The sequence below is a fragment of the Nesoenas mayeri genome (genome assembly GCF_963082525.1).
Source record: "Nesoenas mayeri genome assembly, chromosome: 3".
NCBI lineage: Eukaryota > Metazoa > Chordata > Aves > Columbiformes > Columbidae > Nesoenas > Nesoenas mayeri.
The window spans coordinates 67,891,885-67,915,921 of NC_137544.1; the positions used below are offsets into that span (position 1 = coordinate 67,891,885).

The 24,037-nt window shown below is 39.6% G+C and overlaps 1 protein-coding gene across 2 annotated transcripts in view; it reads right to left on the reverse strand.

Annotated features, from left to right (window-relative positions):
* Positions 1 to 23,894, reverse strand: part of TAB2 (TGF-beta activated kinase 1 (MAP3K7) binding protein 2) — a 61,361-nt gene extending 37,467 nt beyond the window's left edge. Inside the window, exon 1 of one of the 2 annotated variants that reach the window (XM_080342166.1) lies at positions 23,473 to 23,894. The gene's annotated coding sequence lies outside the window, so the exon portion shown is untranslated. Of the gene's footprint in view, positions 1 to 22,843; positions 22,971 to 23,472 lie in introns of those variants that run through there. The other variant, XM_080342167.1, reaches the window with a different exon arrangement.
* Between the last annotated feature and the right edge of the window lie 143 nt (positions 23,895 to 24,037).

Consider the following 24,037-nt stretch of genomic DNA (forward strand, 5'->3'; position numbering starts at 1 on the left):
ACCCGCTTTCCAAGAACTGTAATTAAGAATCTGAATTACAGACCCTGTAAGTGTGGCTAGACCAGAAACTGAATTTGAGTAGTGAGTTATGAGCCATGCATTATATTATTTTAGCAGCCAGCATCAGATCAGTGGTATGACTGCATCAGTTGTATATTCCACTCTGATTATCTCTCCATGGGATTGCATATTAAAGTGATTTTACAATTAGAATAGGTGCATAAAAGCAGTGACTGCCAAAACCCCACCTCACAACAAATCAAAGACATTGCTAAGAAACATGTAAAAACATCTATCTAGGAAGCACTAGTGTTGACTTATGTGGACTCAGACTAGAATTATATAATGTAAAACTCCTCTGTCTCAAACCACTTCCAACAGCATCCCCGATAAAACAGTACTGATCTATAATGTTTCCTAAACTTGTACTTACAATTCTGGAATACTCTGCGATAAAAAACAGCTCTGCTTTCACAGAATCACTGAAAAAGGGGGCACTTCTGAAGGTCAACAACTCCAAACGCCTATTCAAAGCAGGACTAACTTCAGGTTCAAACCAGGTGCATGCCAAACTCTAAAAATCCCCAGGGATGGAGATTCCACTAGGTTTCTGGAAAACATCCTCCAGTGTTTAATCGCCCCCACTAAAAGAACTTTTTCCTTATGTCTAATCGGGATTTCCCCATTTCAATTTATTACTTATCTCTTGTCATTTTGCTCACCACCTCAACTGTAATTCCCATTAAAAACAACTGAAAACTATATGTAAGTCCATCTTTAGCCCTCACTTCCCCACATTAAAGATGCTGAGTTTCCTCAGCCTCTCCACATATATTGCTAACCATCTTAACCAGCCCTCAGCTGAACTTGCTCCAGTTTGTCAGCATCTCTTGCAACAGCAGGCTCAAGACAGTCTGTCAGATGCATCCTCACGAGCGCTGAATAGAAGGAATAATCACATGCTGGCTATGCTTGCTCTTGCATTCAGTCTGAAAAAGCCCTTTTGCCTATGCTTTGAGAAGACTGACACACTGAGAAGTACATTGAAGCCCATACAGATTCACAGCTGCTCTTTGAAATATACTTTTCTTAAAGCAAAGTTAATGAACTTGAAGCTTTACAGTGCTTTTGCATCCACAATTTTATTTTAAATGAAGTAAAAATAGGTATCTGAAGAAATAGAGAAGTACTTTCTCTCTACTTTTAAATGTGTAGTACTTTCAACATTTCAACGTACTTCTGATTATTTTGTGAACGCACACACACACAACTTGCAGAATGTGGAGAAAAGCATGCAGTTTGACAGCTGTCCACTTTAGAAACTGAAGTAGGGAGAAATATGCAGAGAAAAATCAAAGTTATGGGGCTGAATATGCTATAAGGAAGAGCTATATTAAAAATTATAAGCCTCAACACATTTTGTGACACTGAGCCCAAATTAAATTCAAACCTCTGTGCCAAGTATTTATTTGCTACTGTTGGGCTCTATACAGATCTTTAATCAGCAGCTTACACGAACCTCAGCTCTTTCTTTCAGAGACCTTCAGGGCTCTCTTCACTAACTAGATGTTCACATATTTCAGTGGAATTTAGTTCAATTTAAGCAAGACTTATCTCCTTCTATCCCAGACAAAAGTCCTCTCTAGACATCACAGAGAAGCCATTTAAATATTTGAAATTCAAATTTTAAATGTCAAACACCAAAGCCACTGCTAGCAATATTTTCACAGTAGGCAAGTCTTAGATGCCAGTATAGACAGTGGAAAACCTTTTTCAATATCATATACTGAAGTTCAGAAAAAATTGACATCTATCCATGTCACATCTGCTGCCAGATCTTGATTTGCTTTTGTGGACGGATGCAGGATGGCAATCTATTGGTTAAGAAAACAGTAAACCCTGGAAGTGAAAAAGCATACAGATATCAAAAAGGGCTACTATGAGTTGTTACTGGCAACAGTCATTATGAAACTAAGGGGGAAAACAAAACAAAACAAAAAAAAAACAACCCAAAACCCAACAACAAACAACAAAAACCCAAATAAACACAAACAAAACCCGCCAACCAAAAAAAACTAACCCCACAACACCAGATCAAAAACAAATGGTTTCAGACTTTTAAGCTTCATTTCCCCCACACCTCCTGCCTTGGAGAACTGCTTCTTTCCAATAAGAAATGGAAACTGCTACACTTTCCATGAAATAAAAGTTACTACCATGTTGCAAATGAATGGTTATTTTAAAGAAGGTGGTATAGTTAATTCCTTATGTGGAAAAAAACCCAATTAAAAACATTTCAAAATACTGTGGCTTCCTCTTATCCTACAGATCTTCCAAGAAAGCCTGTTGAATAGTATCAAGACATACGGACACGCAATCACTTTTGGTCATTACATTAGAAGTCCTCAGAACAGAAGCAAAGACAACAGCCTACAAAATTACATTGGAAGACTACAACTCCTTTGAGCTTAAATGTCCTTCTACCTTACCCTTAAAGCTATGTTTAAGCTGTAAAGAAGTCAGTAATCTCTCACTGTAAATGTCACATCCTCATTCTGACACTGTCATGGTACTACAGGAGCAGTTTTACTGACTGGACCACTGAGGGAATCAAACAGTAGAAAATTCCAGGCATCCCTGGAATCTGAATAAGTCTGCAGATGATGAGGCCTCTTACCTCCTGTTATTATGTAATAGTATTAATGACACTGACCAAGACATTTAAAACATTTCATTGGGATCCACAGGGGATAGATACAGCAGCTTGTTTGATTGGTGTGTAACAATCAGTAACTAATCACATCTGGACAAATTTTCAATACATTGAAGCATGAATTTTGACCACACTGTGCCGTTTTATGTCAATGTGAACTATATAGATTTAAAACACATGACTAATTTTAGTTCCGTTAACAGAGGATTAGTGATGCTGGCCATGGGACAGCATCCAAGGAAGGAAGTAAAATGCAAAGCAAGTCTTTCACAGAATTCACTGAATTTCTCATAAGGTAACACAGGTTGTCATAAGTAATTATAATCTAATAAACTTACAGCTATTCCATTTCACTATGTGAAAACATGTTCTGAAATATTCATATTTGCTTCATTGTTTCAGCTACAGTAAACTAAATCCTTTTTATCATCAGAGAGTCCTAACAGGATTGATTGCTCTAGCCAAATCCAAACTAGATGTCAATACCAACAGTACCAACTTGAGATGCAAGCTATAGAGCAGTATCTTTCGGGAACAAAACGAAGCAATGTACTCTAGAACAGCAAAATTTACTGTGAACACTGCCATTTCAGATATATGAATTTAGAATGAAGAATTATGAAATGTGCCTGGGCTAATATGTATAATAGTTGATTAAAGTATCTCCACTATAATGTTTCATAGTAAAAGCTAATCTAACAACAAATTACTTCAACTCTACAACAATAAATGTAACTCGCATTTTTTAAAAATTATGACTTGTATCTTGGTTTATATTGTAAAAAACACAACAGACAGTTCTTCACATAACTTAAAATTCTATAAATGAAACTATCTTATAAAACAGCACTGGAAGTTAGAAATATATTTCTTATGGATTTAAGAGCAAGAGAAACTACTGTTATGGTGAAATAAGTTGCTTATATGCCTTCTTCCAACTTTAGAAGAAATTCTGGAAGAGTTTTCTTTATAGCTTCTGAACTATTACACAATTTTTGCAAGTATCAGTGATTTTAGCAATTTCACTCTTATGCAGATAAATATCCACATATTCAAATTTCTCTTCTGCACATAAGAAAGCTACAAAGACTCAGCAAAAAACCTGTCTACAAAGAACAGATGTGTTTCCCTTCCAAGCCACAAAATGTAAAAGCTTAGGAGTTATTTGCCCCTCCTCCTCCCCCCCCCTATTTTAATGAAACCTTAAACTCTGCATAATTATAAAAAGCTCTTTCCAGTTGTTGCCATAGGGATGGTGAATTCTCAAAGGAATATACAAAGCAAACTTCTACTGTAACATTAACTTACATTTCTCAATTGATTTGCAATTGTTTGGCACTAACATTACATGACAAGTAGCATTTGATAACAGTGTTTAGAGCACTAGCCTAGTCTTTCAAAATCTAGGATTTCTCATTGTCCCTGTATTACAATGCCCATTCCAAACTAATACTTGGAATTTAAATTGGGCAGAAGGCATTCCAAACACTAATTACCAAACAAAATCAGTGAAATTGTTTTATAGTCACTTGTGATTTTAGATATTTACCAACTTAAAGAGAATAAAAAATATGAAATGCAGTCATATTTTTTTTTAGTACTATAAATACACTATTAGTCAAATATGGTTCAAGGAAGCCCACTTTAGCTGAATGATACCCAAATACAAAGAAATGTTAACAATAGTTTTAAATTGTTCTTCACTGTATAGTGTAGGTAGCAATATGGAGACTCACAAATTTTAAAAGCAAAGTATAATAAAATTCAAGTTCTTTAACAATTTTAAGTAAAGGAGAATACGTGCCCTTTTTTTGCCCATTTATAGCTTAAGACTAAGAACTCGAACTGACAGCTAAAATGATCTTATAGAACAACCAGATCAGAAAAGAAACTAAAGAATCTTATCACCTGGGGATAGGAAATTTGATATGTAATAGGAGGGCCCAAGTTTCTAGACAAAGAATCAAGACATTTTGGTGTTTTCTTTCCCAAATGCACTCAATAGCCATATAGCCACCTTCCAACGTGTGTATGACAAAAAAATATTTCATAAGAAATCCCATATTATCTACTGAAATCTTAAAACTCCTCTCAGAGCTTTTAGCTTCTTATTGTATCTACAATTGTGAATTTCACTTCTTGTAAGACTTCCTCTCACCTTCAAAAAATAAAGATCCCTATTAATCTGTCATCATCTGCAGGAATACTGATGTGGTTAAAGAGGGAAGGAACTATCTTAACATTTCACTTATTCCAAGCAGACAGCACAAATAAACAATAGATGCCTTGATTTTACAGCTCTTCCTATTTCTAATGATCCATAGTAGTTCAAATCCATTTTTAATGTAAAGACTAATGATTTTTATACAGAATTGACAGACATACATATATATTATATATTTTGACAACACAGAAGCATCAGAGCACAACTCACAATTATCCTTTCTCCATTCCACAATCAAAATAAACTGTACTGATGAAAGCTGTATCTGTATGAGGAATATTTTGCCAGTATAGTACAATTGTATCAGCAAAACACCTAGAAAACATAAGCTACAGTTTCACAACACTTTTTCCACTGTAGTACCAGCTTAAGCAGTCCTCATCGCTCAGCTGTGCTGGCACAACTGTTTATGCAGCTGAGCAGCGAGGCCAGTCAGGGAATCAGTCCAGGTTAAAAATAATATTTTTTCTGATGGTAAATTCCACAATCTGCTTTGCTGCATAGCCACCTGGAACGTTAACTAGTTATACTAGTGCAACTCAGGGGCAAGGCAGGAATAAGAAGATAAGGTCAGGGCAGCTCATGCCAGTGCTGACATGGAAATAAATGCTCATGAAATGACACCCTCGGTCTTTAAATGTTTTGGCATTCCCTGATTAAGTGCATTACCTAAATAGTGCAGAATAAAATAGAATAATACTACCTTACAAGTGTGTAAAAAGCACAAGAGGTTTGCACACACTTTGCACAAAATACTATGCAGGAGCTATAAGAAATTCTCTCACAAACAATTTTTTTTTTAATAGAAGTCGCAAACTGCTCCCCCCTCCATCATTCCCTGTTTGTATGGAACAAGCGTATTCTGTCATTTACTGTTTCCTTCACTAGTTCACACACAAAACCTCATACTGGATCTCCGCCCTTCACATAAACAGTTAATATTCTACTGCATTTGTTCTTTGAACAAATCCTGGGCAATGGAAAAGGAGGGGAAAAGAAACTGTACGCTAGGATAGTAATATCTGTTTACAGCATCTTTATACGTAAGCACATTTTCTGTGTGTCTTGGTTTTGGCTAGGACAGAGTTAATGTTTTTCCTTGTAGCCGGTATGGTGCTGTGTTTTAGATTCAGAATAAGAATAACGTTGATAATACACTGATGTCTCCGTTGTTCCTAAGCAGTCAAGGACTTTTCAGCTTCTACTGCCCTGCCAACGAGAAGGCAGGGAGAGCACTAAAGGTTGAGAGGAGACTCAGCCAGAACAGTTGACCCAACTGACCAAAGGGATATTCCATACTGTATGATGTCGTGCTCAGTACATAAACTTAGAGGAAGCCAGTGGGTAGAGTCACTGCTTGGGGACAGGCTGGGCATCAGTTAGGAGAGTTAGGAGGTGGTGAGAGCAACTGCATTGCGCATCACTTGTTTTGTATATTTTTTTATAATTATTCTCTCTTCCTTTGCTGTTCTATTAAACTGTCTTTTTCTCAACTCATAAGTTTTTTTCAATTCTCTCCTCACTCCCACTAAAGGGGGGCAAAGAGTGAGCAGCTATGTGGTGCCTGGATGCCGGCTGGGGTTAAATGATGACACCATGCTGTGATGAAGTAACTAGTCAACTAAAAAAAAAAACAAACCACAAAACCCCAAACCCACCAAGAAAACCCAAAAATCTGTTGTCTACATCATAAAGCAAGAACAAAGCTTATCAAGTTAACTGAGCTGTACAAGTACCTGGTAATTCACAAAAATAAAAATTTCAAGCTTGGCACCAGATATGCAATGGTGACACTTTTGCTCAGATCCATATTTTACTTGTTAGTTGTGAAAACTCTTAAGAATACACAAATTTCAATTGTATAGTTTTACCAGTTTAACTTTATAACAAATGTAATTTTACATCCATTATAGTCATCAGCAGCATGAAGCTGACTAGAAAAGTTTTCAAGTCCAGTTTTAAAAGAACCGCTAATAAAAAAAAGATACTGCCATGGCCACATAAAAATGAGCTCCGTTTTTTTGAAAGGCTTCAGACAAGAAAGAAGAAAGGAATTCTTATCAGTATAATTTCTTTTTCTCTCACTTTATTTCATTCAAAACAAGTAGCATTTATACCCTTGAATGGAGCAGATTAAAAGTTAACGGCTAACTTTTGGAAAATCCTGAGGTGTCTGGGAAGATACCAGGCTCTGCACGGTCTCTTCCTAACAGCATGGAAGGCAAAAGATAAAACTAGTCTAGAAGGTTAGGACTCTCTGAACAGTTGTAAACTCAGCACAGACTCTCAGTTTCACATTCAGAGATAATGCTTTTCTACACATTCTGGCAGTTTTATCTGACAGAGACTCGAAAGGAAAGGAACTTGTCTTACTCTTGCAGCCCTGTCCTTATTTCTGTCTTATTTTCCCCTTTCATTTCCACATCATCCAGAGCTCATACACTCCAACTATTTAAAAAAGGAAAAAAATCCTTTGGTTCTCAAGAAAAAGATTAATCTAGAAAACACCAAAGTTTGTTTGTTATGTTTGTTTTTAAAATGTGGCTTTCTGGGATGCAAGCCCACATCAGTATTATTCAATATATTCATCAATTATTTGGATGAGGGAATAGAGTGCACTGTCAGCAAGTTTGCTGATGACACCAAGCTGGGAGGAGTGGCTGATACGCCAGAAGGCTGTGCTGTCAATTTATCAAGACCTGGACAGGCTGGAGAGTTGGGCGGGGAAAAATTTAATGAACTACAACAAGGGCAAGTGTAGAGTCTGGCATCTGGGTAGGAACAATCCCAGGTTCCAGTATAAATTGAGGAATGATTTAATAGAGAGCAGCACAGGGGGAAGGGACCTGCGGGTCCTGGTGGACAAGAGGATGACCATGAGCCAGCACTGTGCCCTTGTGGCCAGGAAGGTCAATGGCATCCTGGGGTGTATTAGAAGGGGGGTGGTTAGTAGGTTGAGAGAGGTTCTCCTTCCCCTCTACTCTGCCCTGGTGAGACCACACCTGGAATATTGTGTCCAGTTCTGGGCCCCTTAGTTCAAGAAGGACAGGGAACCGCTGGAGAGAGTCCAGTGCAGGGTGACAAAGATGATTAAGGGAGTGGAGCATCTCCCTTATGAGGAAAGGCTGAGGGAGATGGGGCTCTTTAGCTTGGAGAAGAAGAGACTAAGGGGGGACCTCATTAATGTTTACGAATATATAAGGGGTGAGTGTCACAAGGATGGAGCCAGGCTCTTCTTGGTGACAACCAATGGTAGGACAAGGGGTAATGGGTTCAAACTGGAACACAAGAGGTTCCACTTAAATTTGAGAAGAAACAACTTCTCAGTAAGGGTAACAGAACACTGGAACAGGCTGCCCAGGGCGGGTTGTGGAGTTTCCTACTCTGGAGACATTCAAAACCCGCCTGGACACATTCTTGTGCAGCCTCATCTAAGTGTTCCTGCTCCGCCAGGGGGATTGGACTAGATAATCTCTTGAGGTCCCTTCCAATCCCTAGCATTCTGTGATTGCTGGGCCATGTTGAGCTTTTTATCAATTAAACCCCCAAGTCCTTCTCTTCAGGGCTGCTCTCAATTCATTCTCTGCCCACCCTGCATTTGTGCTTGGGATTTCCCTGACGCACATGAAGGACATTGCACTTGGACTTGTTGAACTTGGTGAGGCTCGCATAGGCCTGCCTGGCAAGGTCCCTTTGGGTGGCATACCTTGACTCCAGCATGTTGACTGCACCACACAGCTTACTGTTGTCAGCAGGTTTGCTGAGGGTGCACTCAATCCCACTGTCTGCATCACCAACAAAGATGTTAAACAGTGCCAGTCCCAACACCAGCCCCTGAGGGATGCCACTCATCACTCGCCTCTGCTTGGACATTGAGCTATCAACTGCAGCTCTTTGAGTGCAACCATCCAGCCAATTCCTTATCTACTGAGTGGCCTATCCATCAAACCCAGCTTTTCAAATACAGCAGTCTCTGCCTTCTTCTGTACACCTTTCACATACAGCATATTTCTTTCTGCTCAAGAAGAGCTTCAATTAAAATGTTTCATTACAGACAATACCACTTTGAAATGCTCATACTACTTCAATCCAGAAAATAAACATTATCAGCATATTAAAACATTTCACATATTAACTAAAGCATACCAGGTAAAAATTATTATATGTGTCACAGCCCAAATCCATATCAAACTGAGAAGTATAAGTCACAGAAAATTATTTCTTTCTGAAGTTTAAAGGTATTTTTGAGCTAGAAAAATGACTGGCTAAAGCAATCAGCCACAGGTTTCTCTTCAGTGAAGTAAAAGTGGATTTGTTCTCATGGGGGCAAACATTTTTGGTTAAGGATCTGGGGAAAATGTACCTGCAAAAGTTCATTCAAAGAGGTCACCTTTTGAGAACAGCAGGCTTAAAGATATAGTGTCATAAACAAAAATATGATTAAAAGATATATACAAAGATCAATCAGAACAGTTTTGTGCATTGCTGTACTTTCACCCAAAATATCCTGAAAAAATGACTTTATAATCAAAATCAAACTATCCTTTTCTCATTTTACCACACTTAAAAACTTTTCCAATTACACTTGCAACTAGCACAGTAGGACAAGATTCAAGGTAGTATCAAATGCAACTCTCTCACTCTCCTCAGGCATGACAAGCGACACCTTGTCCTGCAGCCACCAAAATGGTGAAGTCTCTTATGGTCAACTCCCATTCCTTAGCAATTTGATCAGCTGAGGGGTGGGTAGATGGAAGGAGGCTAATGAGCAAAGAAAAAAAAAATCCACCTGCTCCTTGAAAGTACATTAACCTTTTCCAAAACACTTTCACCTTTCACCACCAATTTGTAAAAAAGATAAAATGCATGACCACTATCAGGCAGCTACGTATGAATGAGAAAGTCCCATGTCTTATTTCCCACAGAAACAGATGCAAGCAGCGTGAAAGGTCTGAAACAACTGGACCAGTGGGCATGGACTCAGATAACCAAGCAGTCAAGCACCATGAGCTCCAACTTCCCTCCTGTTCTCTAATCATTAACTGAGCAACAATAGGGCAACTTCTACTCTCTTCTCATTTACCTTGGGTGACTCACCATGAGAATAATCTCAGTCTATTTCACGAACTTGGAGATTTAATTTCCCAGTAATCCCCATACTATTCTCTCCTATTCAAGGGGCAAAAAGGCTAGTGTCACACACAACAGAGGTGCCACTGGTAAAAGTGAAAGCTGACTCTGTCAAAAATATAAATTCCTTTTTCATCTTTGTCAGGGACTTGACTTGTTTGTCATAATGTTTCAATGACAGTAAGGTTGGGTATTTCAGCCACTCCTTAAAATGCAGTTCCAAAACAATTCAATACTGCTACTGTCATTCTGCCTGCTCCCAGGCATGCATTCCCCTCTCCCTCCTGTGATCTAAGCCAATACCAGCACTCATCTGATTGTGCAGTAAGCCAGTTCATGGAACAAAACCAGGAGAAATTTAAAAAAAAAAAAAAAAAAAAGTGTTAATTTTCTGCTAGTTTAGCTTTTAGTCAGATAAATACCAGTATGAACACAGAGAAAGAAGTGGAGCCAGCTTAACACTGGTTTACAAATCATACCCTTACATTTTCCCAAGAGCAGTCTTGGAGGAGGAGGGAAAAAATGAAGGTTGTGCTCAACACTAAGAGACTTTTCTGATTTTACATTACCTTAGCACTAGAGTAAATATTTAGGAAGATAAACATCTAGCCCAGCTATACAAAGCTGTCTCTGGCAGCTGTTACAAACAACAATGTAGGCCAGTAGGGTACAAGGAAGGAAGATACAAGTTCTACAGAAGCAACACAAAAAGGGTTAATAACAGCAAACCACTTCCTTGAGTTGTGAGCAGCTAATTGTAAACAACTGTGCTAAAAAAGGGCACCTGAAGTGAGAGCAGGAGAAGTCATTGGTAGGATTGGTACGACATGTCCAAGAAGGAGGCTACCACCAAGAGGTGTGGAAGAAAGACATTCAGCTATCTAATGCAGTATCATGAAGAAACAAATGGCCACAGAAGTCCCCTTTTCTGCCTATCCTCTTCTCTAGCAGGGGAACAGAGGCCCTTGGATAGGAAGGCTGCACATATTAGGAAGAAGCTGGCCTGCCATAGTTTTAGGCTAACAGAGCTTGACTTAAATACAAAGTGCGGTTATCTTTACCTGTGAAACTACACTGGCAGAAAGTCCTAGAAAAGAAGAATGCAACTTGTTCTCCAGCCTTCTGTAAGTGAAAGAAAGATACGATCACTGCCCTTCCTGCTCCATAAGGGCCTAACACTGATCTTTTTTCCTGCACTTTACTCCACACAGGATTCAGGGAGAGGAGAGTAACAAGGGAAGGGGGAGGGTAAAGCTGGGAAGAGCAGAAATTCCTCCAGTATTCAAGGCTTCCCAATACGTATTCTTTCCTGCTGTTATAACCTTTAAAAGATGGTCACTAATCATTTTACAAATTAACCTACCATCTACCTTTTCTACCTTAAACAATATCTCCTTACACAGGTTTTGACATCAGGTATAGATTAACAAGGCAGCTAGACAGTCAAAAGGAAAAAATTAAAAATAACCTGCTCTGAAAAAGGCAGATGAGGAAAGTGATAGAGGGAAGTTGAAAAAGAATAGACACCTCATAGCACAACATGAGTAAAGAGCTTTTAACCTTGTAAGGTCCTCCACTTTGTCACACTGCTTGGGGAAATAAATAAATAAAATAAATAAATAAATATATTTCTACTACAGAAGCAAGGTCTACAGAAGACTAAAATCCAAACAAAAAGATCCAGAAAATTTGAACTAAGATTCTGCCCCTGTCTTATCTCTATTCCAAGGCCTTTTCTTGCAAACTATGGATGGGGTGGAGGCAGAGGGTAAGTACAGAAATACACCATCGTTTAAAAAGCTAGAAAGCAAGATTACACTGTCATCTAGCAGCAAAAATAGAAAATGGTTCTCTCTGAAAATGAGATACATGTATTATTAAACTATGAAATCTAGCAAACAGTTTTAATTATAAGACAGCCAATATTTTGGACATAATAACACATGCCAGAAGTAAAAAATAAGCTATTGTTTAACTAATTAATAAAATGACAAGCTTTTTTATTACCTTGCCAGTCATTCTAAAAATGAGATAACTACCCTTTATTAAGCACTTATCTTCCTACTCAGATTTTGACCTTCGTCTGTGTTTTCTGGATATTATACTACCTTATAGCCTTTAACTAAGAAATTAGCTGTGTTTTATCTTTCTCTTTACAACTGAGGTTGAACATTGAAAATACAAAAAGTACATAGAAGTAAGAACAGTTAAGCCTTAGTCTTTAAGTTTACTCTTCTAACCACAGATATAGACAGATATCAGGTGTTTTCAGGAAACTAAAGAGAGTGCAGAGATCCCATTTTATAAAAACAAGATATTAAGAGCTCCATAGATGAAAAATAACTCTGCTAGTCTGGATAGCTCTTCACAACTTAGGCGTACTAATACATTTCTTGCATTTGCAAAGATAAGAGGCCTGTTAATAGAAGTAGAGCAACTTTGGAAAGATAAGATGAACAATGTCATGTAGATAAGTGGCAGAGGATCCGTAACTATTATACTCAGCTTCATATTTCTGAAGGATTCAGTTTTGCACCTGTTATAATTTTCTAATGCTTGTTCTGCAAAAATACTAAGCTGCGGGTTACAGTCAGGCATAATTTAAAAATGCAGATGTGGACTTTTCACAGGAGCTGGCATGAACAAAGGTACAAAAACCCACTTGTGCTCTAATTTTGTCATAAATGCACTTTTTTTCCCCCCATAAATTAATAGCAAAGTATTATTCCTCCCACTTACATATAGTTTCATTCTCACCATAGGTTTAGAAAGGATGATGAAGTAGTGACAAATTCTTAAGTTCAGAAGGCAAACAAAGTTGCACTGCTAGGTTTCTCTTAAATCAATTTAAAATCCTAGTCAATGCATGTACATCAGAAAACAAAGGTACAGAAGCCCAATAAGCTGTACTGCAATAGCAAGGTGTAAAATGAGACAGTGCTTTTAAAATCAGTGAATTTTGACAGTCTGAGCAGTCACTGCAGGCATTCTGCAACATTCATTGACATGACAGCATAAGGTGATGACTTGCCCTTATCACAAACAGGCAGCAGCCTGAAGTCATACAGACAAAGCTGAAATACTATTTTGCTCTAAGTCTCATAAAAACTTCAAAGCAAATGAAAACTTTTTTATTTAACAAAATCTCATGCTAGTATAAAACTGGATATTTCTCTAGCTAAAGTATTTTTTTCAGTATGAACTACATTGTATTGAGTCAAGTTGCAAGTCTCAAGATCTCCTTTGTGTTGGCAAGAATTTCCCTACTCATTGATGGGGAGTGGAAAAAACATTCCAGAGAGTTGCTATTGGCTCTACACTGAAGAAACACAAGCTACAGTTTGGCCTGTTCTTTTGGCCAGTTTCAACAGGAAGGAAGCCTGTAGCTCCATCAACTCTGCTAACACCATTAGGTGGTACTTCAACTTTAAGATACTCTCTGTCACAAGGGATTTACTTGGAACTAAAATCCACAACAAAAAAATTAAGCAAAACCAATATAATAATCACAACCAAGAAACAAGAAAGAAGTAGTGTCAAACTTCAGCACATCAATAAGGCTTCAACACTTGTGCTTTGTATCGCATTTTGTACACAGATGGACACTTAGAATAAGCTTTAGCTTGGAAAAGTCGTGTGTGCTAACCTGAAATCTGAACGTGCAGGCCAGGCTGGCAGCTACTGTTATGTTCCACAATCCATGCAAAATCTACAATTTAAAGAAATAGGACACCTGCACATGAATTTTAATTTGCTCATCTTTAAACTAAACTTTATATTCACTAATATGGCTGAATAGCACATAATAATTTAATTCATTTACCAGTTTCCCCTCATAACCATTAAAAGTTACAAAAGTCTCTCACTCTAGGCCAGCTCAAATAATACTCCCCTGTAGTACCCTGATAAAACAGGAATATCTCTACAAAACATCTGTTTTGCTATCCCATTTTAACCATGTCTTCCCTCAAATGTCGACAAGTACTGCATGTCTTTTCTAAATTATTCTCTTAATCTTTCTCTCTTTCCATAGTTTGGATACCTCATTGCAGTTATGCTTATATATTAGCCTCACTTTCACTAGAGACACAAACTTTCTATTCCATTGCAAAACTGGACTACAACATTCAAAGACTAAACACCTTAGGCAAACCTAGCATTCTTATTGACAAAGAGACAACTGCTAGGATTCTTAGAGGAATCATCACTTAAAGCTCACTGATTAAAACATGCCTGCTGAAAGCATTTAAGACTCCTTGGTTATCTCCATGAGACAGGAGGAAGGTTCCTTTTACCATTGTTAACCTAGGTAGGCCACTCATGAAGATTTCACACAGTGGCACTATCCACTGCTGAGGTGAAGTCACTTCAACTAGATCCTGTCCTACTTATTGAAGGGCTAGCTGCCGTTTGTATTATTTTGGAGATTCAGTTGGTGACCCTCTAAACAGCTGCAGTGCCACAGATGGGCAGAAATGACTTCTTCCTGCTTGTCTATTGTAGCCCAGCTCTTAGATCTACGATTTCACAAGAGGCTTTCTTCATCAACAATACAGCTTCATAAACTCTTCTCTCTTCTTCTACTTCTTTGCCACATCTCAGTTGTGCAGAAAAACCTATTTGTGAGATCATATTATAAACCACATCAGTGAACTAAGGGGAAAGGATAGCAAATCCATATACTGCCACTGCTGCAGTGCAAAACATCGCCTCAGTGTTAATTTATAGGAAACTACTGAACTGATCCAACAGCTCCTCAGCATCAAGGCATTGGTCTCACTCCGAGAGATCACCTAAGGGAGTTAAATAGCAATCAACTTTTTCTGGTTAGTTTTCTAACCCCTAGTACATACACAGATCTGGCTTACAGACAGATGAGACGAGTAACAGAGACCAGCTGCTTTTGTCAGTGAAAAAAAATCTTCCCTGTTCAGTCACAGCAAACTATCAGACTGGCCCCTGATGCTCAGAAATGCTTGCATTCCTCCTTTTTTTTGCTTTAAATCTGCTATCTCAAAACTGGTTTGTTATACTACTCTAAGAGTATGTGATTTACATAGAAATACTGACAGAAGAGGTTAAAGCATTCCTTTCATGGCAGCACAGGCATATTTTATATCAATAAACCAAAACTACTCAGCCAAGCTAAGGTGGAAGATCTTTCAGGAAGATAACACCATTTTGCATGTATAACCACAGCTGCACTAGCAACCTCTGCATGCATACAGCTACATTATGGAAGGACAAGATTTTCATGTACCCAAAATGATGCAGCCATGTTGGTACCACTCGCAGCTTTGACAAAACCTACATCACCAGAAGAGTAAAGATTAGCATACTGATTTTTTTTTTCCCCCCTTGGCAATATGCATATGAAAGCACTACTGGGAGAATCGATATTTTTCCTTTCAGTCTGGAAACCACAGGGGTTTTCAACCCCAGGCAGGGGAAAAAAGAAACAAATGATGGGTATTTTCTATGAACCTTACTGATTAACATACCCCCTACTAGAAACAAGAGGACGGAGAGAACAGAAATTTCCACAATCTGAATGATCCACTGCTTACAATTTATTTTATCCTCCTTCACCAGATACTGTGGAACAGGAATCCAGAAAGTGTTGTACTTCTTTAGGCCTGGGAAGGGAAGATCAAAATACACTTCTTGTGGAGGAGCAAGAACTAATTCTTCAGCAACCCCTTTTACACATAGCTAAGTCCTAATTCAGATACACAACAAAATTATACTACTTAAAAGTTTGCTAGTTGACAAATTTCTCCTTGTATTGAATCCATTTTACAAAAAAATGTTGTCATTCTGACTGAAGTCCTGACTATAAACATCATAGATTTGAACCACTGTCACAACCTTCAGCAGGATTCCCAGCTTTGATACACCTACCCATACCCTAAGTAGCTACCAATGAATACAAACTCATGATGATCTAACTCAAGTAATTTGATAATTCTTGTATGAATCATTCACACAAATCTTAAAATTTGTGTGTCAAAACAGTTAAATGAATTACAGCTATTAAAGACAGTTTTTTGGTTTGGTTTTGTTTTTTGTTGTTGTTGGGGTTTTGGTGGTTTGTTTTTTTTTTTTTTTTAGATTGGCACAGTTTAAAATGGCTGAAGAACAGGCATAACAGATGAAAGGTAAGACAAATACTTTGCAAAATGTCTTTTCTAATCCAATATATACATCTTGGTAAACAAGATTTATTATTCATGGTACTGCCAACTCTTCTGGGACTGACTTATTTAATAAATATTTATAAAGTGCCTTGCACAAAAGGGCCTGATCCAAGTCAAGCTCTCCAGCCAATACCAAAGGATAAATAAAATATAAAATCTTATTCCCACTTACCAAAGACAGATCAGTATTTTTTAAAAAAGCAATAAGACACCAACATTTTTAACCGAATCAACTTCATAAACCAATGTGAAACATACTGTTTTGCACTTAAAACCTAAAATGCCTTTTTAAGCATACTTATGCTAAGCCCCTGGAGATTCCCCATTCCCAGGCTCAAATCTGTTAAAGAAGGCTGTCTGAGAAAGATAATGTACCATTCCCATTCAAAAATCAAATATTTGTCCAACAAATGGAAAGTAGCAGTTTGAACCAGTTGAATGAATAGAAGGAAATCCAAGTACAGAACCCATGATACTCTATTTTTCTCTCATTCTCTCATGGAAACCTAAATGGAGCAGGAGCAAACCTAGCAACTGGTACTCTGAAGAGGAAACAGAATGAAAAAGAAATGACAAGTGCTGAACTGGTCTCTTAAGAAGGAAGAAAATTTTCCAAGAAGAAAGACTAGAACAAAAAAGAATGCCAAAGAACTATAAACAAGAAGGCACTAAGGTTTCAATTGTATAGATCATATATTGCCTAAGTAAGGGCCTGGACACCTTCCTGTGTAACCCCATCTAGCTGTTTCTGCTCCGGCAGGAGGATTGGACTAGATGATCTTTCGAGGTACTTTCCCATCCTTAACATTCTGTGATTCTGTGTGAAGAAAGGATAGGAATGAACAGATCTCCTTTTCTAGCTCACCTACAAATACAATAGGATATCAGTAAAAAGGTGGTTGGAGGAGATTAATTCCACGTGGATCAGATTTTTAAAGACTCAAGAAAAAACAAACAGAAAAAAAATGCTAAAAAAGACAGGAGAGCACTGTAAAAACAGATACATAGCACAACATGGGCACAGGAGGTAGAGACTTTTCTTAAGGGTGTAAACACAACATGAATTGACAAAGGATGAAATTACATGTTCATAACCTTTTCCACCTGGGAAAATCTGGCTTAGGACTCATGTGCGAAAATACTTGTCTGCATTTCTAACCTTCATTATGAAGTAGAAATCAATACCCCCACCTCAGGAAACAGATTATTTATCTGGATGCACACATTAGTCACAGCTTCTGAGGCATCAGATCAGTAACAAGTACTAATGTCTTGTGGGGTGGCTAGATTCTGAAACTTACTGTGTCTTGTTTTTACAGCAGGTTAAACTAACTAAAAAAAAAATATTCTGAGAACATATTGATAAACAGATGGATCAACAAAAGGTATTTTTACACACATACAATGCAACTTCCTTTGAAAAATGCATTCTAAAGCCCTACTTTTGACAGCCTCTAAGAATTTTCCTAAGAAATGCTCCCTAAACATGTACTTGATCTTTTGAGAAGTCATCTATGAAAATATCTGACAATAGCAAAACATCTTCTTGATCAATACAGACAAAATTAAGAGTTTGCTGTTAGGAGTATTTCACATCTGCCAGTGATTTCTTATCCATTTCTACCAGCATTATCTACAAAACAGAGGTATGCCAGACAAATACTTACATCAAGATTCAATTAACTACGCAAAATCTTTAGTCTGTGATAAATCTTTAATAAAAAGCAAATAATTTCAGGCTTATTAAAACAATTTGATACTATGATGGCTCATCTTCACAGATAAGTCTATTAGACCTGGAAATAATTAAATATAACATTGCACGTGACAGCACACAAAGACACGACTAAATTATACTATTAGCATGAGACAAACATCTAAGCCACTTTAGGTGCAGAAGCCATTAACTAGATACAATGTAATCATAAAATAATGCTTTAGAGAAAGTATTTTGAGAATAACATTTATTTCTTACACAGCTTAAGTGACTCCTCCATTACTTGCAAGCATTCTTGTCACGTGCTGCTATGTGCAGTGCATCAGTCTAGGTGTCAGGGCAATCAGGCTCACACAAGCACACATGCAGGCACAGCAGCAGAGACTGCGTGTGTGTGTCTGTGTGTGTAAGCAACAGTAGCACCAAACATCTAATGGCCACCTCACCCTAAGAGGTCCTGTCAGAGGAGTCAAAAGAATGCCAGTGATACAACACAATCTTAGCAGTCCAGCAGGCTGCTCAGCTACCTTACATCTCACCTTTTTTTTTTTTCCCCACAACCTTCATCTCCTTAAGAACCTATTGTAACATGTTTTTTGTTTAGTAAACCAAAACGGGCAGCTGCTGCTAACCTTCCTCTTAAAGGCATCGTTCTATAAATAGCAAAACTAACAAAGCCCCATTTCCCATAGATTTGCACTCTGCCTCAGCCATGCCCCAGTGTTCCAAGTAGTCACATTCCACCTCTATCCCAGATGCCTATTATCTTACCCCTCTTCTCTTCCAAGTACTAGCCACAATACACTTAACCTCTCATGTCCTCTGACTGACTGAAGAAAAGAGTACTGCACTTCATATCCAGTTCTTACTCAGCAGACAACTGTTTGCCAGCCAGCTGGTAGTCTAAATACAGGTAACCGCTAAATTCATGCAAAACTTTCCCACAAAGAGAGGATCTTGCTCAATGAAGCCATCAATTTTAACAAAGCTTGTTACATATTATTAAAACATAAAATCTTTCAGACTTTGACCCTTGGCTAATTTATTTGCTGATATTAGCTGATGAGCTCAAGTTATTGATCTAGAGGATTAAACAAAACAAAATTGCTCAAGATTTGTGTCTTTTAAAAAGGGGAATAAAAGACTGTTTACATACTACACAGATATAAAATCCAACAGCAACCCTATTGCTTCAAAAAAGATACACAGAAAACAGATGCATCTCAACATCTTATCCATGTGAGAACAGTTGATTCTGAAGGAAATTGCAAAAAAAAAATTCTAGCATATCCAATTAACCAAGGTTTCTTTAAGAAACTGCATTTACATGTCCTCTTTGTCCTTTTAATAAGTATTTGCATCCTTTGACCATCTTAAAGTAGGTGTAAAAGTCTCAAAATTTCTGAGAACTGGCAGCTTTGTAGAAAAAAGAAACTCTAATTCATGCCTTCAATGAGGAGAAAATCAGGTGGCACTCTGCTTTCCCCACTGGCAGCCTCCATAGACCAACCAGCCAGCAGCACATAGCACCACATTTGATTAATTCTGGAAAAAGCTTTAGATACTTAGTATTTCAGTGTTTATCCCACTTAAGAAAATCATCTAAGTAGTGAGTGGATATAATGGCTTTGTCCCATTTTATGTAAATTCTGGCAAGCCTAACAATATCTTAACAACAGGTGTACAGTTTTTTTGTTGTTTTTTAGATTTTTAAAAACTCATATATGAAACCTACATAAACGTATGAGGTCTTTTCCTACCACTGCGTGTTCCTTAGTTAATGCTTTTCTAACTACTAAAGAGAAAACAATATTTGCATCCATTCTGAAACACTTATTTTTGAATAATGGAAAAATTAAAACCTGCTGATAGTGCAACCAAGATGTGAATGAGTTTTAAACCATTCATCATCACAGACAGTGAACTTTGATCTTCATCTGTGCTCAGAATAGGAAAGAGCTATACATTCTCCGTATTGCTACAAAAATGTATTACATGTAGCATTTTTCTAAGGATATAATGCATATTTTAAACAAAATAATATTTTCTTGTAAAATTATGTGGCCAGATACTAACTTAAACATATTTATTTATTAATAGCACACTACCATAACTTATGTCTAACTTCTTGCCACCAAAAAAAACCCTAACACATTTAAAATATATTAATGATTTCACTACACCTTAACTGCACCTATGACAACAAGGACATCATGAGTGATGCTGTTCACTCAACAACAGAAATGTTTGAAGAACATTAGCATACCAGATACAAACAACACAGCTCTTTCAACTTCAATTATGTCAAGCTATTTCACTTGGTTTCACTAAAAACCAGATTACTACCAATTAAGGAATACCAAAATCCAAAGAAAGCATAACATAAAGCTAGAAAGAACTCCGCAAACATCTGCATACTACCAGGAATACTTTCTTGCATGAGAGTTGAGCTTGCTGATCAGTTCAATTAAAATAATTTTACTATAATGAGGAAAAAGGTCTACAAAACCTTCTGTCAGTGACAGCATTAATATTATGACAGTGATTTTTTGTAAGCATTCTCAAGAGCAGGTGAAACTGTAACAACTGTTATACTGGAACCTCTGCCTACAATTAAGAGTTTATAAAAATATTATCCAACTGTGAACCTGACAACTTTCTTGCTCTCACAGTTGCATTTAAACACGTGGAATCCAATCCAGATGAGTTTGCTAAGCAAGGCTCAAGATGGTTTAGAATATCCACCAGCATTTCTCCTGTTTGAAATAGAAAGCATATACTTTTCCAGTTGAGATAACCTACTATGCAATTACAGAGAAAAAAACCCAGCTTGAATCATTGTATACATTAGTGGGGAAAAAAGTTAACTTTCATTACAATCATTTAAATATTTGAGTTTTGAGTATAGCTTTAAAAAAAAACTCCAGTTCTGAATCACTGGAATTTTTGTTCTATTTCCTGTAAAAGCACCAACAGCAACATTTTTCAGCATTCCGCTTGCAGCAGTTCAGAAAGGATCAGCCTGATCCCTCAGTCCTAAATTTACCATCATTTAATAAATCTGAGGTCACATCTGACCAACTTATTTCTTTCAATGTTTCCAGCCATGGAGATCATAAGGAGGCAGCACTTGGAATAGAATGAAGAGTTTCAAAGTGTACTCTTACGAAGAAGTAGTTTGCCAAAAGGTCATTAACCTCCCTAGCAAAAAAAAAAAAAAAAGAAAAAAAAAAACAACAAAAAAACTGAGAATAATCTCCTCAACAGATGACAGGTTTAATGCTACAAGTCTTGAAAAGCATATCAGTTATCTATAAAGCCAAAGACCATTGCAAAACAACACAGGACCTGAGCCTTCAAAGCAATGCCATGGTGAGAACAACCACTATCTTCTTCCATCCCGTCACTGCTGGAAAAGAGAAGTTTCTACCAAGACACTCTCATGAGAAGAATGCCCATTTTCAAGAAGTCTGTTTTTAAATGAGCAAATTTAAATGAAGAGAAAAGAACCCTCTGACTTCTCTTGATGTTGAGAGAGAAAAGGGTTTATGCTTCACAAACTCTTTGAAAGCTGGCGTAAGCAAGGGCAGCATAGCAAGAAAATGGCACTGCCATCACATGTAATCATAGGGATGATGCTTTATCATACATCTCTCAGAAACAAAACTGGGATGACCCAAACCAAGTATCTCCTCCAACAGCCTTCCTCCCCTTTGCTGGCTCTCCTGTGAAGCAACATGAAAAAATACACACAGGTCTTCTCAGTTTTTAAAAGAAAGAGAGTGCCAGCTCAGCATCCGTTCTGCAGCAGTGCAGGCCAAGGTATTACCTACAGACGAGCATCCATGAGTTTAACATATGGATAACAGCCACAAGTGACTGAAACTTTGGTCTAAATTGAAGAGCAGAACTTACTGAAGCTGATGACATGTGCCTCCTAATTTGTCAGTGGGACTTCCCTCCTGCTGAAAGCAGATACCAGAATTCTGAGGTTTGAGAAAACCTAATTACAATAATATAGATAAAGAACAAATAATTGAAAAATATGTACAAAACGCAAATGCCTGGTTATCTGGTAAATCACTAGCGAAGCTGAAAATTATTCCTGATTTCAGCAAATTGTGGCCAACCATGAATATAGTGCTATTACTACACAGTCACTAGCCCGCCTTACTGTAATGCATGTGCAGTACCATTTTGGTGGCTAAAGTTCTGATATAAAACAATTTGAGCAATATATGATAATTACTCCGTATCTAATGTACGTCTTAAACATCTACATAAGTCAGAGCACTGAAAATTATGTGCAACACCATTTTCAGCATTCTACAGCCGAACTTCAGAAACAGCTTTATTCAGTCTATATCAAATACCCCAAAGTTATTATGACTAGAAAACCACACCTGAAACCTCCTCCTTGCTAAGAAGTATTCCTTCAGAATTCCTTTTTTAAGTATGTACTTACTATGACTAATACAGAAACACCTACTGGCAGAAACCAGGGTCTGCTGAGCTACCAGGTACAGTACAGAGAACACAAGGTCCCTGCCCTGAAGGCCTTGTTACATCTAACAGAACTGAGCATTCAGGCTTTTAATACAAGCCTTTCAATGAATGAGACAAAGTACTACACACCTCTGCATAGCATTCCCAGGTCTCTCAGAGGGACAAAACAAAAAAAAGTAAAAAAGAAACCATATGCATCTCCTCTCTTTGAAATCCCTCTTATCAGAACCATTTCAAGAATTTCTGCCCAACAACTAAACTGACTTAAATAATGGAAACTAACGTCCCGAATACATTCTACATGGAATCGAGCCCAGCCAGCCCCCGCAAAGGCACCAGGCACCAAAACACCGCACCTCTGACACCCTGTTACTCATCCCCAAATGGCGGTGTCTCACCCGGCGCACTCACACCTGTCACCTGCTGGGCGCCAGGCCAGGCCCCCGCCCCCGGCGAGCCGAGCCCGCGGCCAGGCTGCTTCCGCTGCTCCCCGGGCCGCCGCAGCCCCCGCCGCGGGGCAGGCCGGGGCCGGGGCCGCCGCCACGCACCCGCGGACACGCGGGCCCGGATCGCTCCCCGCGCGGGAGAAGCTTCAGCGGCTGGCGAAGGAAAATAAGTTTCCATCTCTCGCTGGACGCCCCGCTGCGCGGCGGGTTACCGTCCCGTCCTGTCCCTGCCCTCCCTTCCCCACCCCGCCGGGGAGGCTGACTCCCACCCCCACCCCGCCCCACCACACCGGGATGAGCGGGGTGCCGGGGGCTGCTCCCTCCCGGCGCACAGGCCTCCCCTGCCCTCGCTCTGGCAGAGCCCAGGGCGACGAGCAGGGCTGCGGCAGCGCCTGGGGCTCCCGGCCGCTCTGAGGCCTGCGGACCGAGCCGGGCCAGCCCCCTGCGCTTCTCCCTGCAGCCCCCCGGCGATGGGACCCGTCCCGCCAGGAAACCAGCCCGGGGAGCCACCAGGCCCGCCTCGGCGGGGTCAGCCTTACCGTGCTGCTGCTGCTGCTTCTCCTCCTCCTCCTCCGCCTCCTCCTCCTCCTCCGCCGCCTCCCCCACCACGGCAGCCGCCGCCACTACCGCCGCCACCAGCGCCGCCTCCGCCCGGCAGGGGGGACCCCGCCGACCCGCTCCGCAGCCTCCCGCCGCCGCCGTTCCGATCCGGGGGGGGGAGGAGAAGGAGGAGGAGGAGGAGGAGGAGGAAGGGAGGGGGGGGTCCGTGCTGCCGCCGCGGGCGGGAGAAGCGGCGAGGCCGGGGTTGGGTGGGTAGGTAGGTGGGTGGGTGCCTGCGGCGCCGCTCCCGTCCTCAGCTGGAACCGCTCCGGCTGCGCGTCGCTCCCGGCCCCCCCCTCCCCCCGCTCGCTGCGCTCCAAATCAAAATAGTGTCACAATATGGCGGCGGCGGCGGCCCAGCATCGCGAGACCGGGCCCCGAGTGCTAACGGGATGCAGCACGCGCCAATGGGCGCCGGGCGGTTGGGGCGGGGGGGGGGGGTGGGGGTGTTTGCTGGGGGGGCGGGGTCCCCGCCGGCACCGCCCCCAGGGTGGGGCGTGGGGG